Source organism: Lithobates pipiens, unplaced genomic scaffold (assembly GCF_037356315.1).
Source record: "Lithobates pipiens isolate NorthernLeopardFrog02 unplaced genomic scaffold, aLitPip1_a1.2 Scaffold_18, whole genome shotgun sequence".
Lineage (NCBI taxonomy): Eukaryota > Metazoa > Chordata > Amphibia > Anura > Ranidae > Lithobates > Lithobates pipiens.
The window spans coordinates 610,331,003-610,337,286 of NW_027507758.1; positions in this window are offsets into that span (position 1 = coordinate 610,331,003).

A 6,284-nucleotide genomic window follows, 5' to 3' on the forward strand; every position below is an offset into this window, starting at 1 on the left:
TGGACTCAACATGCCTCTCAGTAAATAGCTTGGGGTGTCTACTTTCCAAAATGGGGTCATTTGGGGGGGTTTTGTGCTATTTTGGCATTTTATGGCCTTCGAAACTGTGATAGGTAGTGAGGAGTGAAATCAAAAATTTGCACCCTTAGAAACCCTGAAGGCAGTGATTGGTTTTCGGGTTGCCGTACGCAGGTAGACTCCCAAAAAGTCCCACATATGTGGTATCCCCGTACTCAGCAGAAGCAGCAGAATATATTTTGGGGTGCAATTCCACATATAACTATGGCATGTGTGAGCAATATATCATTTAGTGACAACTTTTTGTAAACTTTTTTTTTTTGTGTCATTATTCAATCACTTGGGACAAAAAAAAATATTCAATGGGCTCAACATGCCTCTCCACATCTTCCTTGGGGTGTCTACTTTCCAAAATGGGGTCATTTGGGGGGGTTTTGTGTTATTTTGGCATTTTATGGCCTTCGAAACTGTGATGGGTAGTGAGGAGTGAAATCAAAAATTTGCACCCTTAGAAACCCTGAAGGCAGTGATTGGTTTTCGGGTTACCGTACGCGGCTAGACTCCCAAAAAGTCCCACATATGTGGTATCCCCGTACTCAGGAGAAGCAGCAGAATATGTTTTGGGGTGCAATTCCACATATAACTATGACATGTGTGAGCAATATATCATTTAGTGACAACTTTTTGTAAACTTTTTTTTTTGTGTCATTATTCAATCACTTGGGACAAAAAAAGTATTCAATGGTCTCAACATGCCTCTCCACAACTTCCTTGGGGTGTCTACTTTCCAAAATGGGGTCATTTGGGGGGGGGGGTTGTACTGCCCTGCCATTTTAGCACCTCAAGAAATGAGATAGGCAGTCGTAAATTAAAAGCTGTGTAAATTCCAGAAAATGTACTCTAGTTTGTAGACGCTATAACTTTTGCGCAAACCAATAAATATACGCTTATTGACATTTTTTTTACTAAAGACATGTGGCTGAATACATTTTGCCCTAAATGTTTGACTAAAATTGAGTTTATTCGATTTTTCTTATAACAAAAAGTAGAAAATATAATTTTTTCTCAAAATTTTCGGTCTTTTTCCATTTATATCGCAAAAAATAAAAATCGCAGAGGCAATCAAATACCATCAAAAGAAAGCTCTATTTGTGGGAAGAAAAGGACGCAAATTTCGTTTGGGTACAACATTGCATGACCGCGCAATTACCAGTTAAAGCAGTGCAGTGCGAAATTGTAAAAAGACCTCTGGTCCTTAGGCTGTTTATTGGTCCAGGGCTGAAGTGGTTAAAAAAAATAAAAAAAAAATGTTTTTTACTTTTTCCTGTAATAAATATCACCAAAAGTGTTTTTAAAAAACAAATTTCTTCATCAGTTTAGGTCAATATATATTCTACATGTTTTTGGTAAACAAAAACGCATTAAGTGTATATTGATAGGTTTGCACAAAAGTTATAGCGTCTACAAACTATGGGAAAGATTTATGGCATTTTTATTATTTATTCATTTTTTTTTTTACTATTACTGGCAGTAATCTGCGATTTTTTTAAATTTTTTTTTCTTTGGCAGTATTGCGACAGACAGATCGGAACACTTTTGCCACTATTTTGGGACCAGTGACATTTATACAGCGATCAGTGCTATAAATATGCACTAATTACTGTGCAAATGTCACTGGCGGGGAATGGCTTAAATGTGTGTTCCCTCAGTGTGTTCAAACTGTATAGGGGTGTTACTGACTGGGGGAGGAGACATCATTCCTACTCCAGGATTAAGTATGCTACATACCCTAAGTCTGGAAAGGAGTACTGGGGTTGTAGGCACAGCCTGGCCACTGCAGCGGCCTGACACTTTTCATCCTTTTTTATTTATTTTTGTGCTCTAGCTTTGAGTGTGCTACATACCCTAAGTTTGAAATAGAGTACTGGGGTTTGTAAGCACAGCCTGGCCAACACAGCAGCTTGATACTTGTCATCCTTTTATTTATTTTTTTGGTCTGGGACTGACTGTGCTATAGGGATGAGCTTCGTGTTCGACTCGAACATTGGCTGTTCGGCCGTTCGTCGAATTCCGAACGTTTGGGCCGTTCGCGTCAAAATTCGAGTGACGCGCGCGCGGACCACAATGCACTGCGGTGGCGCAGTGCATTGCTGCCCCATGATTGGCCAAGCATGCACTGTGACCCCGCATGCTTGGCCAATTGCAGCGCCGGCAGCGAGGAGAGCCATGATTGGCCACAGGCATCCTGCCTGTGGCCAATCATAGCTCAGGCTGTGTAGTGCACGCCCCACACTATATAAGGCCGCCTTTGAGGCGGCCTCGTGTAGTGTGTTACTTAGCATCTGAAGCAGTGGGTGTTCTGTGTACCTTCAACACAGTACACACCAATCGTTTTTGGCTGATTTCCTATCTTGCTGCTGTGTAGTGGTTGTTGTCTGTGCCCTGACTGCAGTATACACCACTATATTCACCTCACCTATATAGCTAGTGATCTAGCTTTAACCACTTAACAACTGCCCATTGCCGATTAACGGCTTCAGGGGGGTTGTTTAACTCTGAGAGGCCGTTAATTAACGGCCTCCCAGAATTCTGCTCTTGCGTGCCCCGAGGTGTGCGCACTCAAGAGCATTCGTGACCGCCGGGTCGCATCACGGATCACGGTAAATGGCCGCTCATAGCGGCCGTTTACCACGTGATTGCTCCGTCAAATGACGGAGTGATCACTTGGAAACAAACCGGCGTCATGTTATGACGCCTGTTCCTCCCTACCCTCTCTGTACCGATCGGTACAGCGGAGGGGAAAGAGATCGGTGTCAGCAGCGATGTGGGCTGCATCTGCAGTGCCCACATCGCTGCTCACCGAATTTAACCCCTTAATTCCCTGCCAATACTCTGCAATACCAGTGCATACTCTGCAGTACCCTGCCATTACTCTGCAGTACCCCGCCATTACTCTGCAGTGCAGTACCCTGCCATTACTCTGCAGTGCAGTACCCTGCCATTACTCTGCAGTACCCCCCATTACTCTGCAGTACCCCCCATTACTCTGCAGTACCCGCCATTACTCTGCAGTACCCCCAATACTCTGCAGTACCCTGCCATTACTCTGCAGTACCCCCAATACTCTGCAGTACCCTGCCATTACTCTGTAGTACCCCCCAATACTCTGCAGTACCCTGCTATTACTCTGTAATACCCCGCCAATACTCTGTAATACCCTGCCATAAATTGCCATACTCAGAGATACCCAGCCATACTCGGTGATACCCTGAAATACCCAGCCATAGACGCCCCCCACCCCTCACCGCCCTCCGGTGCTTCTACCAACTCGCCAGTACGATCAAAGCTAGAATCTTTTTTTTATTTTTTATTTCAGGCTTCCCAGCCTAGAGGTGAGATGTGGGGTCATATTGACCCCCCAGATTTCACTGTAAAGAGGACCTGTCACCCCATATTCCTATTACAAGGGATGTTTACATTTCTTGTAATAGGAATAAAAGTGATCAAAAATATATTTTTGGGGAAAAAAATGTCAAACTAAAATAAATAAAGTAAAATGAACAATAAAAAAATAAAATAAAAATTAAAGCGCCCATGTCCCCATGTGCTCGCATGTGCCACACATGTGAGGTATCGCCGAGAATGTTAGAGCGAGAGCAATAATTCTAGTCCTAGACCTCCTCTGCAACTCAAAAAATTTAAAGCGTCGCCTATGGGGATTTTTTAAGTAGCGACGTTTGGCGCCATTCCACGGGCATGTGCAATTTTGAAGAGTGACATGTTTGATATCTATTTACTCAGCATAACTTCATCTTTCACTTCATGCAAACATTGGGCTAACAAGTGGTTAATAATAGAGCTTGCAGTCAGTAGTGTTAGGAGATAGTGCGTGCTGTCTGCGTGCTCTGTACCCAGTACATACCGCTATAATATAGGGCAGGCCCCTACTTTCAAACATCCAATTTACAAACATCTCCTACTTGCAAACGCAAGGAGACAGCAGCAAGTGAGATGAAAAAAGATGGACGACAAAACAAATTATACAGGGGTGATAACCCTTCCCTATGTTTTCCAAAAAGCTTAAAAATAGTTTTTTTGACTGGAGCTACACTTTAAAAATGTACCGGTTGAAAATGACAAACAGATTCAACTTAACACAACAAACCTACACAGTCCCTGTCTTGTTTGCACCGCCTGTATACTGCTGTTCTGAGTATATAGGGCCTGGGGGCCACACGCATTTCCTTTTTTTAATATGGGTACGGGGTTCCCCTTAATATGCGTACAAGACCCAAATAGGCTGGTAATGGGCAGGGAGGGCTACCCATGCCATTTTTCTCAATGATTTTCAACCATATTGCAGGAACCAGATATAACATTAAAACCGCAAGCAGTTTTAAATGATGTTATTTCCGTTTAATGTCATTTTGTGCAGGGACTGTTCTAAACACGGGAAACACGTGGCACTTCACAGGCATACTACAGAGACCCCCCAGGCACCATATTTAACCACTTGCTTACTGGGCACTTAAACCCCCCTCAGTCCCAGACCAATTTTCAGCTTTCAGCGCTGATGCACTTTGAATGACAATTGCGCGGTCATACAACACTGTACCCAAATGAAATTTTTATCATTTTTTTCCCACAAATAGAGCTTTCTTTTGGTGGTATTTAGTTACAGCTCGGAGTTTTATTTTTTGATAAACAAACAAAAAAAGATGCAAAAAAAAAAAAATCATGTTTTAATAGTTTGTTATAAAATTTTGCAAACGGGTCATTTTTCTCCTTCATTGAAGTGCGCTGATTAGGCGGCACTGATAGGCTGCATTGGTGGGCACTGATAGGCTGCATTGGTGGGCACTGATAGGCTGCATTGGTGGGCACTGATAGGCTGCATTGGTGGGCACTGATAGGCTGCATTGGTGGGCACTGATAGGCTGCACTGGTGGGCACTGATAGGCTGCACTGGTGGGCACTGATAGGCATAGTTAAGGCGGCACTAATAGGCACAGATAAGGCGGCACCGATGGGCACAGATAAGGCGGCACTGATGGGCAAAGATGGGCACAGATAAGATGGCACGGATAAGTGGCACAGATGGGTGGCACTGATAGGTACCACTGATAGATGGGACTGATGGGCTCTGATAGGTGGCACTGATGGGCGGCACTGCTGGGCAGCACTGGGGTGCAGCACCTTTGAGGCAGATTGTGGGCACTGTGGGTGGCACTGTGGGCACTGCTGGGTGGCACTGACGGGGGGCACTTACTTTTATTCAGGATGGCACTGCAGGCGGCAGGTGGGCACTGGCAGGGGGCAGGTGGTCGCTTGTATTGCTGGCCATGATCGGGACTGATGTCCCGATCACGGCCGCCGGTGATCGGCTTTTTTTTTTTCTCCTCGCGCTATCAGCGCGAGGAGGAATAATAGCCGATTACCGGCTCCGTTCTATCACATGATCAGCTGTCATTGGCTGACAGCTGATCACGTGATAAGGGGTCAGGATCGACCCCTTGCACGGATCGGTGATCAGGCGAGTCTCATGGACTCGCCGATCACAGAGCGTGCCGCGCGCGCCCCTCAGGGGGCGCGCAGGCCGCTCGTACACGGGACGACGTCAATAGACGTCGTCCCGGAAAAGTAGGTCCGCGCTAATGCCGTCATATGGCAATAGCGCGGATCCCAAGTGGTTAAACATGATTTTTTTTTTTTTCATCTTTTTTTGTTTGTTTAGCAAATATTATAAAAATGTCATTTGGGTACAGTGTTGTATGACCGCGCAATTGTCATTCAAAGTGCATCAGCGCTGAAAGATGGAAATTGGTCTGGGCAGGAGGGGGGTTTAAGTGCCCAGTAAGCAAGTGGTTAATGTTGGTCAATAACATTCATAGTTAACAGTTGCCAGTGGGATAGAAGGTCTGTCAGTGATTCACATCTTGTCAAGTTTCCAAACCCTTTGATTGGAACCAACTGTTCCGAAGAAATTCGCCTGTCCCTCTACATAATGTACCATGGGCATGAATACCGAGCAACTCTCCTGTCCTTGCCGGATACATATCGCTCAATTAATATGGTGGAGATTCCAGGGACCGTCATGACAGGCGATCATGATGGCACAGCCTGGCAGGATCTCATAGCACATGATGGCACACTACACCGGAGCCGGTAATGACTTGCCGTTATCTGTACAGTAGTCCGCCAGCAGCTCCGAACAGCGCGCGCAAATAACGATGTTGTCCTGCCGAGAGCCGGGAACAGACTGAGCG